Genomic DNA, 19,496 nt, shown 5'->3' with positions numbered 1-19,496 from the left:
AATTTCATGGGATTACAAATATAGGCACTGACAAAGAAGATCCTAACAGCATCACTGGTTCAAAGGAAATCTTTGTAAGAACAGACAATGATCTTGCAGAAGAAGATGAAGCAATTAGTACCCATGAACAGAAGGAATGTTAATTTTTAGGTCAAGATGGTTGTGTAAGCCMATGTAATGACAAAAATAGCAACAGTAACTCCCTGTGAAAAGACAAAGGCAGAAGTAAATTACATAAAATTCAAAGATTAAGGGAAAAGGCTATTTCTGTTATATAAGTAAGTGAACTAAATGTATAGCAAAAATGATTTAGGAACTACATTATTTATTACTGTACCATGAAAAAACTATGTGAATACTGTATGAAGATCATGGTCTCTTTAAGTGACTCACTCTGGGCCCCCTGATTGTTTAGCAGTTAAAAAAAATTAATGATCAACAGAAAGACACCCTTAAATATAGAAGACAGTTACCATAATTCATATCAGAAGATTTTTATTTTGCTCTTACAACAGAGGCAAAGAGAATGTGGATAGATTCAATATTTTATGAGGAAGAATGAGTAATAAATGAATAGAGTAGATACATTCATTGATCATATGAGGGGCAAACAAGGAATTTTGTTATTATACAATGGCCATCARTTAGATTTAAGACATTATAAGAAAGCTTTGGTCAAGATAATACTGAAAGATATCTAAACAACATGCTAATGGTTCTCTAAGACTTTTACTCTTTGGTTAAAAATATTTTAATATAGRATTTTAAGGAGCAAAGTATTCTGTACTTTGTAGTCATCATGTGTTATGACTACCTGGCCTGTTATACTGTAGCTACACTGGTCTGTTAAACAAACTGCATTGAAAACAGGACCGAGCAAAAACCTAACCAAGCTCATACACCAAGAATCACAGAATCACAGAACGGTTGAGGTTGCAAGACACCTCTGGAAATCATCTAGTCCAACACACCTCACTCAAGCAGGGTCACCTAGAGCATGTTAGACAGGGTTGCATCCAGGCAGGCCTTGAAGATCTCCTGAGAAGGAGACTCTACAACTTCTCTGGGCAACCTCTTCCAGTGCTCYGTCACTCTCACAGTGAAGAAATTTCCCCTCACGATTAGGTAGAACTTCCTGTGGTTCAATTTGTGCCCATTGCCTCCTGTCCTGTCATATGGGAGAACTGAAAAGAGTTTGTCCCCATCCCCTTGACACCCTCCCTTCAGGTACTTATAGACATTGATAAGATCGCTTCTCAGTCTTCTCTTCTCCAGGTTAAACAGGCCCAGCTCTCGCAGTTGTTCCTCATAGGGCAGATGGTACAGTAGCTCTATGCTGGATGTTCGCTAGTAGCTCCATGTCTCTCTTGTACTGGAGAGCCCAGAACRGGACACAGAACTCAAGAWGAGGCCTCAGCAGGGCTGAGCAGAGCAGTAGGATCACCTCCCTYGACCTGCTGGCAACACTCTTCCTAAGGCACCCAAGCAYACCACCGATCTTCTTGACCAAAAGGGCACATTGCTGGCTCATGGTCAACTTGTCATCCACCAGCGCTCCCAGGTCCTTCTCTGCAGAGCTGCTCTCCAGCAGGTCAGCCCCCAGCTTCTATTAGTGCCTGGGGTTATTTCTCCCTCGGTGCAGGACCCTGCACTTGCCCTTGTTGAACCTCAGGAGGTTCCTCTCCACCCAGCTCTCCAGCCTGTCCAGGTCTCTCTGAATGGCCACACAGCACTCAGGTGTATCAGTCACTCCTCCCAGTTTGGTATCGTCAGCAAACTTGCTGAGGAGGCACTCGGTCCCTTCATCCAGGTCATTGATGAATAAATTGAACATGATGAGACCCAGGACTGAACCCTGGGGTATGCCACTAGCCACAGGCCTCCAACTAGACTCCACACCACTGATGGTGACCCTCTGAGCTCTGCCTTTCAGCCAGTTCTCAACCTACTTCACTGTCCACTCGTGTAACCCACACTTCTTGAGCTTGCCTAGGAGGATGTTATGGGAGACAGTGTCAAAAGCTTCGCTGAAGTCAAGGAGAAAACATCTACTGCTCTCCCCTCATCTATCCAGCCAGTTATTCCATTCTAGAAGGCTATCAGGTTGGTTAAGCCTGATTTTCCCTTGGTGAATCCATGTTGACTACTCTAATCACTTTCTTTTCCTCCACATGCTTTAAGATGATGTCCAAAACAAGCTGTTCCATCACCTTTCCTGGGATAGAGGTGAGGCTGACTGACCTGTAGTTTCCTGAGTTGGAAAAGAAAAAACTATATTTGTATTACATTAATACAAAGGCCACAGCTGTTGATGGCAGCATTTTGTAAAGGCATTTGAAAACTGCAGAAAATATTTACTTTTCAGAGAAATTTCCGCAGGAAAATACAATTCGAAAGTATTTTTTTCTTAAGAATTGAATTTTCAGGAGTTAGTTTTCAATCAAAATCTTTCTCAGCCATGAAAAGATTTTTTTTGATGTCAAAACATTATCATTAATTGATGTCCTAATTCCTCTATCTAGTTCCCAAGTAATTCTAAAATGCCGTTGTACAATACTTAGGGGGAAACTGTTTTATATTATAACAGTGGTTTCACGTATTCATAGGTATGTCACTTCTGCTATTGTTATTTAGCATAAGATAAAAGGGATCACCGTGAAATATTAAAGCAACACGGTCCTAATTCTTAGAGTGAAATTTTAGACTCTTTTTAAGCTATGTGGCTACTCACATAACTGTACAAATTCACTCTTAAGCAGCAAAGTATACAAGGCTTCAGCAGTAAGTAGTTCATTGTGAAATATAAAAAGGTGACAGAAGGAAGGAAGAGAAAAGAGAAATGCAATAAATTATAATAATAATCCATTACAGACAAACTACACTTCACAGAATATATAAATAAGGGTTTGAGTCCCTATCTTTCTAAGGAGTTGGTGGGATAGCCAACTGCCAACTTGCAGCCTGCCACAATGCAGTCAAAGTTTCTTGGCCTGAAAGAATCTTGAATTTTCTGGGCAACCTGGAATAGGTGGTTGGGCAGCAAAATCTCATTGAAATAAATGATGATCTGGAAGGGTCAAATCATCCTCTTCATTAGCTGTGTTTTGTAGATGCCTCTTCCAGTCTCCCACACTAAGACTATTTCAGATCTTCAGAGAGGGTACAGAATCTTTTCCACAAAACAGAAGAAACTTTCCTAAATGAATTCTCTAAATTAACAAAAAGCATCCCCTTACAAATTTGATCCAAATTCTTTATCCTGAAAGTACAAGCTGCAGACTTAACTTGGAGTGGCCAAAACTTGGGACATAGATTTGCTGCATGGGATTTTCTCAATATGTTATTCATCTCTTAGTTTGTTAGATGTTTGTTTTCCATAGAAGCAACCCTTTGTTTCAATAAAAACAAAGCCTGCCTCATATGTGCTTCAGTCTCTTCATATTCTCTTGCTCCTTATTCAATGACAGTGGTGTGTTTATGCTGTTCTGGACTCCATTTTTCTGCAGCCTCTATGGAATAGCTTCTCTGCTCTGACATGTGCTTACATAGAAAATTATTGAGTTCATAACAATAACCAATGTCTCTGACATATCTGCTCATAATAATAAAAGTATTACACACAAACAGTACTAAGTTATCTTAGTAATATCCATGCAAGCACAATGGTTTTAAAGAGCCACCTTTAAGTATCAAACCGAAATTAGAAAAAAAATATATTCCTTTGTGTTATTTCTCCTTCTACAATGTCCCTGTTTTCAGAATAGAACATACTGTTTACACAATCAAAGCTCCTTGGAGCATTTTCTTTTGCAAAGGTTACAGTCAATGTGGCATGTTTTGGTAGCTGCTAAAAGAGCTTTCTTACTATAACACCTCACTGTGAGAAGAAAGTATAAACTATCAAAGTACTCAGAGACTGTAGTCTGAAAAAAAAGAACACAGTGTGGGGGTAGAGGGAATAAGGGAAAACTTCAGTAATATAAAGCCATGAACATTCATGTTTTCATTTGAAAGTACATGAACAAGAGTGTTTATTTTAGCCATTTAGAACAACAATAACTAAGTCAGGAAAGATCATTATACAGGAATTAAGGAAACTATGCATTTATAAAAACAGTCTCCAATAACAAACTCCCTTCTGGAGAAATGCTGACTTCTCTACTGAACAGTAAGTGATCATTTTGTAGTCAGCTAATAATTAGTAGTTTGAAATGGACAGTTAATAAAGTGCTGCCCTATAAAGTTTTCACTGTTGGGGCAGTGTTACTCTGTTCCTAAATATATGGAGATTTTCTCTCCTTCCCCTGCTGTTTCTCTTCAGTACATTTTTAGAAATCAGTACATTTTGGCTACTGTCAATTTTGTATAGAAAGAAAAAATAAACAAAAACTTAAAGCAACTGCCAACATAAAACTGGAGCAAATCCCATAAATGAAAGATGATCTTACAAAAATAGATCCTGTTTATTCAAAACTTAACAAAATTGGGACAACGCTGGCAAATAGTGGATAAAGCTTTGCAATAACAGTTTTGCAAAAATCACTAAAATTGATAAATGCCACTACATTTAAGTGAATATTATCAACAACCAAGCGTGGACTCTACTAAAATCTTTGCAGAGCCAAATGGCTTACAAATTCACAGAGGGCGTTAGTACTGACATTCTCTCACTACTATTAGCAAGCAAGCTGCATGCTTTGGGAAAGAATACTCATAAAGGAAATTTGCTCCCTGAAGTAGCTGTGAACTGCTACTAGATTTTCTTTTAYAAGTAGCTAAATCAGGTACTTAGGTCATCAATCAGTAACATACATACGCACATACATACATACGCACACACACATATATATAATATATACGTAAATCCCATTGAAATTAACGACCATGTAAGTTTATACTTTTCTGAATGTGTGGCTTCCCATTTTCAAAGGGAATCAGTACACAGCAATCCAGATGCCATTGGCTTCTATTTTTATGTTATGTATGCTTGCTAGAGAGATTTTTATCTCAGTGTAATTTTTGATGTAATTGCCTTGCAGTTATTTATTACGTCGAAAACTTGCTCATTCACGTTGGTGCCTAAATAGGAATTAAGGCTGTTAACCAGGGAACATGGGTGTGAAAACACCAGCCTATGTCATTTCCACACTGTAAATGTATTTGTTTTCTCCGGYTTTGTAATAAATTCTGTAGTTCATATTTAAAAGGTGTTTTTCCAACTTTTCAAGTTATTTTAAATCTCTCACTTGAAAACATTTTTTAATAAAACCTTTGAGCTGGTAATAATAAAACCACCCCCMAAAAAAGATCTCTAGTACTTTTAAAGGTTTAACTCACAAAACCTAGTAAATGGAAGTTTGCATCTCGTATTCTTGGAGACAATCTGTAAAGACAGAAAATCAAATTTTTCTTTCTCTTGCTGGTGCCTAATTCTGGAATTAGTCTAGCTTTAGTATATACTGAGATCAGAATCTATCCCTAGAAGTCATCCTATTCCAATAACGCTACCAATTACTGGTAGAAGAATTGGATTTGGAATCCTATTTGAGGGAGAAAATAATGGTAAAAGGATATTTGAAAAACATATACAGTCTAAGTGTATATTTAGATTAATGGGATGTTTCTATAGTTCCTGTAAGTGGGACCCTTGCTGCACTGGTGTTCTGTCCTTGCTTGGATATTCAAGGATATTCAAGGATGATGGTATATAGCTATTTTATAAGAAAAAAGAACTAGGTGAGCCTGCAAGAAGAAAAATCCCTTTTACATACTCTTTATAGTTATATTGTAGAATTGTATTAATTTTATCTAGGCACCAACCTTAGCTCCAGATCTAGCCCCCCTCTCCAGTCAATGGAGAGAAAGCAAGCCATCTCCAGATAGCATGTAGTCCTTCTAAAGCATAACTTTTTGAAAGTTGTCTCTCTTTGCATTGACCAGAGAAGGACCCTAGCAAGGCAATACTCATAATACACGCACATATTAGACATTTCAGAATCTGAATGTTGGACATTTATGTGCCAAAAGTCCAATAGATTTAACCTAGACCTTCATCTTCTTCTTCAAGAGCTTAATTCAATGAGATGACAAAGCTGACATAGTAAACATGTGACGCAGTGCTTCCATTAAAGAAGAGCGTGGAAGATGGTTTTACATGTCAAAGGTGGATTTCTGTTTTGCAAAGATGATGCCAGGTTTAGCACATGTGAGCTGCTGGCTGACAGCAGGAGCTTTTTAATTTTTTTTCTAAATTTAGTGGTTACATCCATACTTTAGAATTAAACACTTGTTCTCTGTGCATTTTGTACATCAACTGTAATTTTTTATGTGTGTATGTGTTGGGGATGAGGCAAGTGTAATTTGATATTTTATAGCCTAAATCTGAGCCCACTGACATCAAAGGAGAGCTTTTCCATTTACTTTGTTCAGTTTAGCATCAGTTCCTTGMATTTTTTTCCTTTAGCCAGTAAATGCAATCAAATCTTTAACCTCAAATGTTAATACATGTCTTGAGCAGCGACACAGGGCTTTGTGTGGTTGCTGCTGGATTTGATTTGTATCACATAGCACTACCAAGATGTTTTTTTTTTAAATTATCATAGCTCCTAATGAAGCCCAGTAGTAGCAAACAGGAGCAAATATGGCACCAACATACTCTTCTGCTTAGAGGCAGCAGTATTTCAAGGTTTGTTGAYATGTCTGTCCAGTGTCAGAATGTGCCAGCACTGTGTTTCTTTTTAAAAATGAAGAGGGATTTGGAGATCACCTGGTAGAGATTTGCAAAACTGTTGCCAGTAAGAGGAGAAAAATGAAGAAGAGTAGAGAAGTGACACCAGAAGAGAAAATTCTGAATTCTAATGTTTGATTTCTATTTTGGGGAAGAAAGCTCACTCCTAAAATCAGAAGCACAAAAGAAGAACTGGTCTTCTTTAACAGACAGACATTTCACTTTTATTACTTCCTTCTCATTATTACTTCCTTCTCATCAATTCATTCCTCGTTCTTTTGAAAAACGTGGCAGAAATCCATAAGTTTACCATAAATTCTGCTTTTATTTGGAAGGGATAGAGAATTCTCAAGAGCTGCTCAGAACCCACTACTGCTTAGCACATGGTAGAACTATGGGTTGTCTGAGGTTTGAACTGCGAAAATTTTCACATTTTTCTTAGCTACAGTAGGATACTGAATTTTACAGTGGACAGATGCACTGGGGGAGTGCTGGCTACAAAATAACACCTGACAGTGCATTTGTGTTCTAAATGCATTCATTTTAATTGTCTGGATAGAGGTTTTTATGTATTCAGATTACAAAGCTACATTGGCAAACACATTCTACAAGGAAGAATACTCTTGAATAATGCATTCCACAACAAATGCTTGAAAAGTTGCTCAACTAATCAACAAAAATGCAGATTCTACCTTTACAGTTTTCTTTGCTTTTTGAATATGCAAATGAAAGCATGTTCTTGCAAAATGTTTAAGTATACAAGCAAGCCTTTCAGGGAGCAGAAAGAGTAGTGTATAATTACAGCTGATAAGACACAAATTTAATTGATTACTAACAATAATAAAAATAATAGCTTTAGCAATTAATACACTATTCTGCTTGCTTTTCCAGGTACCCTGGGTTAATATCAGACCAGTTTCCAGACCAGCTTCCTCACCTCCACCCTTACTTCCATCTGTCTTTCTGGATTACAGAATCACAGAAATGGTAAAGTTGGAAGGGACTTCTGGAGATCATCTAGTCCARCCTCACTTACTCAAGGGTCACGAGAGCATGTTAGACGGGGTTGCATCCCGTCCTTTGTCCATGGCCTGGACAAAGGTACAGTGTGCCTCCTCAGCAAGTTTACTGATGATACCAAGCTGGGAGGACTGGCTGAAATATCTGAGGGCTGTGTGGCCATTCAGAGAGACCTGGACAGGCTGGAGAGCTGGGTGGAGAGGAACCTCCTGAGGTTCAACAAGGGCAAGTGCAAGGTCCTGCACCGAGGGAGAAATAACCCCAGGCACTARTAGAAGCTGGGGGCTGACCTGCTGGAGAGCAGCTCTGCAGAGAAGGACCTGGGAGCGCTGGTGGATGACAAGTTGACCATGAGYCAGCAATGTGCCCTTTTGGTCAAGAAGATCGGTGATGTKCTTGGGTGCCTTAGGAAGAGTGTTGCCAGCAGGTYGAGGGAGGTGATCCTACTGCTCTGCTCAGCCCTGCTGAGGCCTCTTCTTGAGTTCTGTGTCCTGTTCTGGGTTCCCCAGTACAAAGAGAGACATGAAGCTACTGGAGAGAGTCCAGTGTAGGGCTACAAAGATGATCAGAAGGCTGGAGCATCTGCCCTATGAGGAACAACTGCGAGAGCTGGGCCTGTTTARCCTGGRGAAGAGAAGACTGAGAAGCGATCTTATCAATGTCTATAAGTACCTGAAGGTACTAATACCTTCAAGGGGACAAGGACAAACTCTTTTCAGTAGTGCAATGCGACAGGACAAGAGGCAATGGGCACAAATTGAATCACAGGAAGTTCTGCCTGATCGTGAGGGGGAATTTCTTCACTGTGAGAGTGACGGAGCACTGGAACAGGTTGCCCAGAGAGGTTGTGGAGTCTCCTTCTCTGGAGATCTTCAAGGCCTGCCTGGGTGCAACCCTGTCTAACATGCTCTAGGTGACCCTGCTTGAGTGAGGGGTGTTGGACTACATGATCTCCAGAGGTGTCTTTCAACCTTACCTACGGATTCTATGATTTTATGATTCATTAGGTCTGACACCTAGGCTTTAGTTTACAGTGCCTTCTTTTGTAAGCATCTACCTGTTTCTCACTACAAGTGCTGTATTATCAATTTAACCATTCCTTGACTTCTTGCTTTTCCTAAAATCCTGCCTTTCCTATGTGCCAGTAAATGGTAGAAACTAATGATCAAATGTTTCTCCTTTCTGTTTCAGAACATGAAAGATAGATGCTCCAAGATCCTTATGAACTCATCTTCTCCATTTTTAAGGATTACAGTAGTCTGGCTGAGAACAAAAAAAAAAATTTACTTGCTTACAGAAAATTGTAATATTTTTCCAGTTTATGCTATCTTATCATTTTTCAGTGCTTTATTTTTTTATTAGAAGCTGTAGATATGAAGGTAGAGGGGGTCTACGCCCTCACTCCACAAGGTGACCATGAAAAAAGCAGGACACAGTCTAGCTCATAGTCAAGCTGATACAGGTATACAGTAATTGGAAAGTGTCAGGGAGTAATATTTGAATTCATATTCACAGATCTTGCACTAGACTCATTTATATTCATCACAGTATTCAATTTAATAATTTCATATTTTCTTCTGTGGTCTCACAGAGGGAAAACATTTTATGTATGCTCAAACCATTTTTAAAAGTGAGAATTTTGTTTATAATGAATTCAGTGTCAAAATAAAAGAGGAAGGAGAAAAGAGAAGGAAAAGAAACATCAACAATTCTTCTGTTGACCCTGTAGTTTTCCATCACCTTTGAGCTGAAAAATAAGAACTCTTAATCATGAGACTCACAGAATTTGAAGTTAAAGAAAAAGACATACTGTATGAGAATACACTGAAAGCTTTTCATTAGTCAATACCTAGTTGACTCAGGGTTGTATCTATGTTCAGTCTTATGCTAAATGTTGCAGACGATGTCACTTTATCTTGGGGGAACTAGTCCACACTTTCTCTTTGGTGTCAAATATTTTTGAAATCTAATATAGTTGACTGTCTTTATTATTTTAATCCAGTATCTTCTGCTTTCCTTTTCTCATWTTGCAACTGTTGTCCTAGCTTTTACTTATCAGGTAATCATAGATGGTTATCACAACCTCATCACTCCTTCCTCATTCCTGAGCCAAGTTACACACATTTAGCTTATTTAAACTATTCTCACAAATCATTCTTTCCAGACCCTTAGTGGTTTTCGCTGCTCTTCTCTGAACACCTTCCAGTTTGTAGACGTGATTTGAATGAGGAGATGTCTCGAGTTGAAAGCACTTATCTGAGGGACATCTCAGCAGTGAATATCTGGCTCTACAGTTTATACTGTAAGTCAAATATTCAGCTATACTATCCTCTCATGCTTCCTTCAAACATTCTTGGTAACTTATGACAACAAAAGAAGGAAAAAAGCAACTCACAGATGAGGGAAAAAATGATTTTAACTATTTCTGGTGATTTTCTGGGATGGAAGTTGAGAGAAAATTGAGCAGTACCACTTAAGAGACACACATTATGATGTACTGTGTGTTCAGATTAATTTTGCAGTGAATTGCACTCAACTACCTTGTATATCTAACGTAGGTGGCTGGCTCTAAAAGCTCCTCTGTGTCAAACTACATTAGCATGATTGTCAATGTAAAATTAATCGACAAGCCTGGCAACTGGCAGAGCTATCCCTTCAGGGCTCTGAGGTTAAACATCTGTCTGAAGTGATGTTTCCTAAAAAGCTTTACATAACTGCAGCAATATTTCGGGCAAGCACTTAATGCTTGAGCTGATGGAAGCCGGTAATGAAGAAAGGACAAGACATAGACACTTGAGGGAATGTGTTGGGTAATAGCTTGCTGACAGCCTCACCACTGTACCAAAGGTTACAATATTCAGGACGTACAAGCTTTTAAGCCCTATCTCTATGGCTCTAGATGATTGCATTTGGTACAAGGTGCTAGTGACCCAGCTGAYATGCAGCATTTTCTACTAGACAAGTGTTTATGTTGAAATCTTCATTTCTTACACATGGGCAAAAACGTGAAATCAAATTCTTTGTCAGCACTTTTAACTGTGTTGAGGGGAAAAAAAATAAAAAGAGAGTCGGAACGTCTAAGATGCCTTCATTTTTATCAAGACAAGAACGGAGAGAGAAACAGAGACTTGATTCTTTTAAAACTTTGTAACCGACTTACTGCAAAAGTGGGACAGTGATCTCTGCCAGAAAGCAGCGGCAGTTTCCATACGTGACCTAATCACCCAGGGTTTCTTTGCTTTCATTCATTATAAATAGGCTTTTCTATAATGCGTTTCCTTCCATCTTAAGGTAGCATGRATAACATATATGCGTAAGTTTTTCAATTGCCTACCAACCGGCGTTCCAGTTTAGACTTGTGTGAGATCACAATGCAGTTCGTCATCCTTAGTTTTAACTAGTTTGGTTCAATGCTTTTTTATAGCCAWTTCAGGCCGTATGTACTTTGAGTTAATAAAGAGATTTACACTCCCTTCTGCAGGAGCTTTAGTTCAGAAGCCTAGGTAAGGACATGGAACCTCAGCTATTTATCTTTGAATCCTGCTGAAGGCTTCTCCTGGAAGGGCAGAGGAAGCACTAGTCTACACTTTCTGCCCTATCGGTGTAAGATACCCAGATAATAGTCTGATGATTATTTCTGAAGTAATGAAATATGTTAGTGCAAGCAGGTATGTGAAAGAGCAACTACAGTGTACGTCCTCGCCCCAGCTTATATTGGAGAAGGCACACAGCAAAATAATGCTTGAGCTAATACAAAAAAAGATTTTCATTTCAACACTTAAATATTAGAAATAATGTAAATGCTTTAAGTGGTGCTCACAAAGGGTCAGCTAGAATTTTTAATGTACTGTTTAATTCTAGTAAAAGATATTTTTATCAATAGGTGTTGAGTTTGGGCAAATTTCCATATTATATTTGAGTACTATAGTGAAGATGATACAGGAATTCTTAAGGATAAACAGCTGAACTTGAATAAATCAGTTCTGGTATTCCTTACTTCTACTCACTTACTTACTTATCCTTAGTAAGTCTATGATTCCCCCTAAAGGAAAATAAATGTCCAAAGTTTCRTACTTCTCTTTCAGTGTAAGTCTCATTCTGCACTTTCAGACTGAAGTGTTAAAGGCATAACTTCCTCATCTTTTGCAGTCCATCCATTGCAATTTGCAAAACATTCTGAATCCCATTTTCCCTGAAGGAAGGATTATAAAGTGAATTCATTTTGGCTAAGAAATCTTCCCATCAATATAATRCATATTTTTATAAAGGAAAAACAGATCATGGATTTATGTCCAAGTCCTAAAATCTTAAGTGAATTGCCTACGGGAATGCACAGTAGGATATAATAAGCCAGAAAACAAGCCTGGCCAGCAAGCTTGCTTTATTTATTTATTTATTTACATTATTAAATTCTCAGTGCAAGGACAAGCCTAACTGAAGTCAAATCAAGTAATTAAAATCACAAAAAACCTGTAGTCACRGGCATGAGATTATGATACAGTGTTTTCTTTTAAGCCATTGTTACCTTTGGGTTTAGCATATCTGTTGGCTTTTGTATTTACAAAGATCTTCTAATTTTAAACCCTTGAGCATATTGGCAGTAACTATGGTTCTTATTTGCTTCTTATTTTGAAGCATCAAGTGGTGACTATGCTAAAGCTGAGCAAAGAACATCAGCTTAGTGTCTATGATGGTTTCATTTATTYATTTAAATTCATCATATATATTTAGTAATCCTAAAGACATTGTTATAGATTTCATTACCAAAACACTAGAGTACTTTTCCTCAGAGTCTTTAAAATGCTGTGAATAATCTAAAATGTTGTATGAAATAGTTTTATCCCTATTTATTTGTTAGAAATAGAGAGAGAAAAAAGGACAAAAACTACAAATTAACTTTTCAACCAACTAACATTCAGTACAATGTCTGATTTTTGGGGTGCTTATTGCTAGAACGAAATTCACAGTTTTGTTTTATGCGGTAGTAGACATCTGGGCACCAAGAGTAAAGAACCACAGTCCAGCAGGCAATTCAGCCTCCTGAAYGTACTGCTAACTGGTTTGGCTAATAGATATGTCTATTAGAAAATGTGGAATGGAAAAGATGCGTGCTAGGGCTCCCATCAGGGAACTCAGGGGAGGAACCTTTTACACATCTGAAATTTATGGCCTTGAATTATTTCTTCTGATTGTATTTCTATTTCTAGAGAAAAACACAGAAAATCACCCCTATTTCTTAGGTGGAGWCTACTGAGAAAGTCACTGAAAGATGTGAGGCAGATGGTTCAAAACATCTAATCATTTTTTGTTCTTAACTTCACCTCCTGTAGAGCAAAAATGTTTTCGAATGGTCTTGTTTTTGTTGGAGTTGAAGAGGAAAGTAGAGTATTTTCATCTTTCTTTTTCAAAACACATAGATTTATGGAAATTTTCAGCAACAGCTGTTAAGCTGTCAAGACAGCAGCAAAATGCAGAGCTGAGAACAGAGGCCAATCTGTTAGATGAAGCCCTGCCTGTTGGAAACTCATGAATTTCTGTGCTTGAATAYTATTTTCTGAAGCAACTTGTTGCCTTTGCAATATAAAGATTGTTTTCTGCAATGGTCTTTGATGGTGAAATCTAGCCGCAGAATGCAGCAGACAGTCTAGGAAATAACTTGAACTCTGAAAGCGGATCAGTATTTGAATCTTGTCTATTTTGGAAAAGTGATTTGATGAGTGGTAGGTGAATCTTTCAACRTTCAGAGGCTTGGAGCAGATAAACATAAAGATTCAAAGAGTAAAATTCTGGCAGTTAGAAAATCATTTGGATTTTCTGTAGCCTATCTAAACAAACCAGGTTCTTGGAGCCAAACTCAGACTTTGAGTTTGTGGAACTAATCCTACTGTTTTCATTTGGCTGCTGCTCATCTATCCCAAAGATGAGTTTAACCCTCCAATGTTGGAAAGTCAGTAAGTGTCATACTTTCTTATTTCCTTTAAGAATAAATGTTTCCATCGATCTCTACACCACCCTTTTAAAAGAGRGCCCCAACACAAATTGTCTGGATATACCAAAGTAAGAATTTTTTCATAGTATTTTAGGTCTTACTTCTGTTTCTTCCCTGAGGACAGAATAAGGAAAATTTACATCAAAGGATATTAAATTCATTTTGTAGGCTGTGATTTTTTGTATCTAAAAGAGGGAAAAATGCTCATAGTTTCAGGACCCATGTCCTAACTTCGTAGTTCTTTTGCTAGGGTTTTGCTTATTCATTTGGGTATATTACTTATATGTAGGAATGGAAAGTTTTCCTAACTGGTCATTCCCCTGATTATATATGTAGAAATACAGGAAAGTCTCCATAATTAGGCAGAAAAGCCAAATTAAATTTACCCCTATAGAAAAGTTGGAGAAATTCCCAGCTGAGGCTCCACTATTGTTCCAGTCCTCCATGTTATCATAGCAGAGGAGCAGCTAACATGGCAGCACAACAGTAAGGGAGGTTACAGTAATCCCACTTCAACCTTGTCATTTAACCCATCATACTATCCAGAGTAGCCCAAAACCTTTTGTTGGCAAACAGTGATAGCAACTCCTTTTCATTTCCATTTCAAAGGTGTTAATGTGGGCTGAAGAAGTACATCTACAYACAAAATGAATGTATGAAGCTTCTGTGAAAATCTCATAATGAGTAGTTTTCAATAGTTCTGAGAAAAAAAAATGTATTCAGTATMAATTCCTCATTTCATGACCACCTATAAATAAAGGTTTTGTAAAAGCTTTTGGTAGAGCTGATCTAGAATTTGTGATCTGAACATCTTCAGATTTTGGGGAGGTGAGATGACACCTTTTAGTTTTATGGCTTCATAGCTTATATCCATTTCTACTTTGTTCTCTCCCTCCCTCCCTCCCTCTTTCCCTCCCTCCCTCTTTGCTAACACGTTGTAATTAGAAAGTCTGTGTGTGCATGTGTGAATGTATAGGAGATATAAGAGACAAAATCTTTCTCTTATACGTCACAGAGATTAACTTGAAATTCTTGAGAACTGGGGGCAGGTCAGTGTCCTTAGAGTGCAAAAACATCTATGTGAGTTTTGCCATTGCCACTGCTGATGCGTAGCCGTATGTGCAGCAAAAGAAAATTTCTTCAAGTAATTGAAAGTGAGAATGTTATGATTTTCTCTGAATAGGCAGCACTGGGAAAGGAAGGTAGAAAGAAAGAGCAGAAATCAAGAACATAAGATCTGAAAATGAGGTTATCTTAAAATAACATCTCAATAGCACCTCAAGGGGAGTCTATTTAGTCACTTTGTTATTGTGCTGGGTCCATATTAATGATCTAATACAAYAGAGAAAACTAAATATGTAAAATATGTAAAATGTAAAACATGTAAAAATTTTAGCAACTGGTACAATTGAAGATTAAATAGATTGTAGAAGCCTTTTCTGAACAATCTTACTTTTGTTCTTTATATTATTTCTTGTACCGTCATCTTAATGAGAAACAGTCAGAGTAACTCCAAAATTTTTCCCCCTCAATTGGATGTGGTAGCAGATTTTGGTTACAGTTGGTCCTGGTTTGTCTTCTCTTTCTGTTTCCTCCACATGTATTTGAGGGGCACATAGCATTGGTTTTATGACTACCTTTACCTCAGTTTAATTGTTTCAATGTGCACACTATAGCTTTAATACTTCAAGCCATAAAGTTTAAAGACTTCAGAGAATTCACCTGAGTGGAAAGAGTTGGTGATGGATGAAAATGATATAAACTACTGTTAATTTAAATAAATACAAATCAACCTGTTGCCCAGATGGTTTGTTTCTTTAGCAGAAATAATAGGGTGGGTGGCAATTCCAAAGAGTTCATTAAGATAAAAAAAATCCGTTTGCTAAAGAGAAAATGCAAAACTTGCCAATAAAAGCTTTTTCACAGCCACAAGAATATTGCTTTCAAATGTCTTGAATTTTTAATGCATTTGGGAAGAAGGGGGAAGGGAAGAAGAGAATTAATACAGAAGTTTTCAGAGAGTGAAATATTTCAACATTTTAAATGGACTTCAGAACCCAAACTCTGCAGTTTCTGTGCCTATTGCAGAAGCAACGCAGTTATGTCATTTAAATTGGAACAGAGAGAGTTTTTTCATTGCCAAAKAAAAAGGTTCTCAGATCACACAAACTTATGGAATACTTTTGCTGGCTAAAGTCTACCATCCAGTGCCAAACAACATCTTGAATCTCCTATGTTTTTTTTGCTCTTATCAACATTTTTTTTTTAATTCTCAAGGAGAACTACTATGTACCTTCTATATCCCTTAATGTGAAGATTGTGCGCATGAAAATTGTATTTGTCAAACACATTTACTTAAATGCCAGCATATCTTTTTTATTGTTCCTCAGAAGGGCATATTCTGCAATAGTGCCTTCAAAAATGGAAGGTACAAATCCTGATGTGATACTCCAATACTAAAAGTTATATTTACCTTGGAGGTACTTAATTTTTTCAAATTTTATTAGTTAGAATTTTTCTCTTCTGACTGATGTGCTCACTTCACATAACGCTCCTCTCACTTTGCTGAATGAAGCATCCTTATTGTACYGTTTTTTTTTTCTGCAATTATATCTCATTATAAACTCATGTCCTAATTGCTTTCCACGTTATGGTCTCTTCTAGTATTACTGTTTCCCGAATACTTATAACATTAGATACTATCACTATGTCAGATCATCTTATGGCAGGTTTTACATTCAGTTGTTTTTTCTAGACTCAGTTTCATTTTATAATGCTTTAGCCAATACTTCTTATCTATTCCAGTCTCTTTRAGGTGTTACTGTATATTCACTGGTATTCACAACGTTTTTCAAGTTATTATCATTTGTAAATTTAACTGTTAAGTTTTAATATCTCTTTCTAAAGCATTGCTGCATTATGCTAAGACAGACAGTATCTCTGATTATTGCAAATTGAAGAATTTGAAATTTTTCAGGCAGCTGAATCATTTACAGTTTGGTTATATGTATTTGATTTTTCTTATTGTTATGTAAGCACCGATTAAAAAGAATGATAAACATATTTCAATGTTCCTAAAGTACTCTGTCATAGTATATATATATATGTTTATTTATTTATTTATGTATATATTTAGGGAAGAGTTGCCTCAGATAAATGTATTTGTGACAGGGAAGACGTTATATGTGAACAGGTGAGATGTTTTAATGAGCTGACTGTTGGCTGGTCAGTGACACCTGGAAAATAAATAATCAGCCTATTTAGACATACTCTGAAGTGAATTACTGTACATGGACCTCCCAAAGGAGCTCATAAAGTCATTTGTATACATGCAGATCAGTGGTTTTGCATATGCAAATAGATGTTTGTGTCTTCACCTTGCTGATTTAAGCAGGATCAGTGAAGAGCTGACCTACCTATAATAATACCTAATAGGCCAAATTGTCATGCCTGTATACCTGTTAACATACATTTAGTATCATTACAGCATTTTCATTACAGAAGGAAATTTTTCCATTTGATATATAAATATTTCTCCTTGTGTTAGATTTAAAATGATCTAATCACCTGAAGTTCATTAGCAAGTTGTCCCATGGGATCAAAATGAAAATGGGTTAATTTCCTTCCAAACTGCACTGTTTCCAGGGCAAGTTTTTCTGATGTGCTAAAAAACAAACAAACAAACAAACAAAAAAACCCAGACCTCAAAGACTATAGTAAAAAATCTTAGTATACATACAGTATTTGTTCTAGCTCAGGCTTGTAAATCAGTTATTATCTTAACTCTAACCATGTTCCAGCCATGCATGCCCTGAGAAAAGCACTGTTAGCATCTTGGTTTCTCTCATAAGAACAAAGTCTTCAATAAATATTTTATATGTAACCAAGCCTGAAGTGTTGAAAAGATCATATAAGATCTTTAATAATTAGAAACTGAGAGAGCTATAGGAAGCTGAAAAACTTTAAGAAGGATACTTTAGGATACTTTAAAATTTTCTTGGTGTCATTGAGGTAGAATGAGAAAGTGTCCTACCAACAAGAAATTCCTATTGCTTACTAATATTCATAATTAATCCATCATATCTTCATTCTTCCATCACTGCATCTTTTTGTCAATGACGGTGACCTATGAAAGTATGCCATGAAAGGTATGCTGTAGGAAACAGAACAGTCTATTTTTCTGATCGTCAAAAAGCCATCTGCTGAAGATGACTTCCCCTTGACTAGACAGGTGAAGGATCCTTCTTATGGACTTTGAGTTTACTGAAGCTCTAATGTTTTATCTGACAGTCTGGAGCACAGCCTGTCCAGCCAAAGGTATGATAAAAGTAGCAATACAAAAGAACTTATCCTTGTTCTTCTTAAATATTTCTGTGATGTGGAACCGTCATGTTRTGCTGAGCACATTCCCTAGCTGCCACTGACTCCAACCAATACACTTCTTGTTCTTCATTGTTTTTGTGTGTTTTTTTTTTTTTTAACACACATTTCCCTCATATTGAGCACTGGTTTGACAGCATGAAGAGCTTCACCAGAGTGTGTTGTGGAATACTAAATTTTTCACCACCAATATCATCTGGGAAAGAGAGCCCTGGTGGTGAAACATTTGCYTAGCCTTCAGCATATACATAGGTTCCACCATTGCCAGCTCTTTTCATGCATGTTAATCTGAGGACCTATATTTCTGAGCAGCCTGAAGCAATGTTTTAGCATTAAAATGTGGAAGGTATAGTATTTTAAGATAATATATGGCCTCAGCACGGAGAAAATCTTCATACTGACTAATTTTTGCCTCACTTAAAACTACAACAGTTCCTTTCACATTCTTTTAATGGCATCATTTCATAACTTTTCATTTTGGGTCTCATTTCTGCTTCTTAYCAAGCTATTTCTATGGCCCCTTATGAAGGAATATGCAGGCTGCCTCATTTTTTTAATGTACAATTTAAGATAGAGAATAATAGATTTTGGGAAAGGTGTATAAAAGATTTCAAAAAAATGGAAAAGTATTTCAAAAAGGGGTTTCAAAATCACAGAATCACAGAATGGTTGAGGTTGCAAGACACCTCTGGAGATCATCTAGTTCAACCCCCTTGCTCAAGCAGGGTCACCTAGAGCATGTTAGACAGGGTTGCATCCAGGCGGACCTTGAATATCTCCAGAGAAAGAGACTCCACAACCTCTCTGGGCWRCCTGTTCCAGTGCTCTGTCACTCTCACAGTRAAGAAGTTTTTCCTCATGTTWAAGTGCAACTCCCTGAGTTTCAGCTTGTGCCTGTTGCCTCTTGTCCTGTTGCACAGCACCACTGAAAAGAACTTGGCCCTATCCTCTTGACAACCCCTGTTAACACTGACATTGGTAAGATCGCCCCTCAGTCTTCTCTTCTCCATGCTAAACAGCCTTTCCAGCTCTTGCAGCCTTTCCTTGTAGGAGAGATGCTCCAGTCCTSTAATCATCTTCGTAGCCATATGCTGAAAACTTCTACAACATTCCTTGAGGTAAGCAACCCAAAACTGAAGTACTTACAGCAGGGCCATGACTTCTATTGTGTATTTAATTCTTTATTTTCCTAGCAGAAGCAGCAATTATGGAAGGATAGATAACAAACTCTGCCTGTGTGTGTTTGTGTTTGCACACTAAAAGTTTTGTCTGTTCTCCAAGTTTATGAAGCAGCACAACCATGCTTTGTATAAGGGAGAAGATTGATAGATAATCCAAATATTTTCTGTTACACTGTCACTTAATAGTTGGTAATTCATT

This window comes from Rhea americana, unplaced genomic scaffold (genome assembly GCF_003343005.1).
Source record: "Rhea americana isolate MKP2758 unplaced genomic scaffold, rheAme1 scaffold_5, whole genome shotgun sequence".
NCBI classification, from domain to species: Eukaryota; Metazoa; Chordata; class Aves; order Rheiformes; family Rheidae; genus Rhea; species Rhea americana.
Note: the sequence above shows the minus strand (reverse complement) of the source record.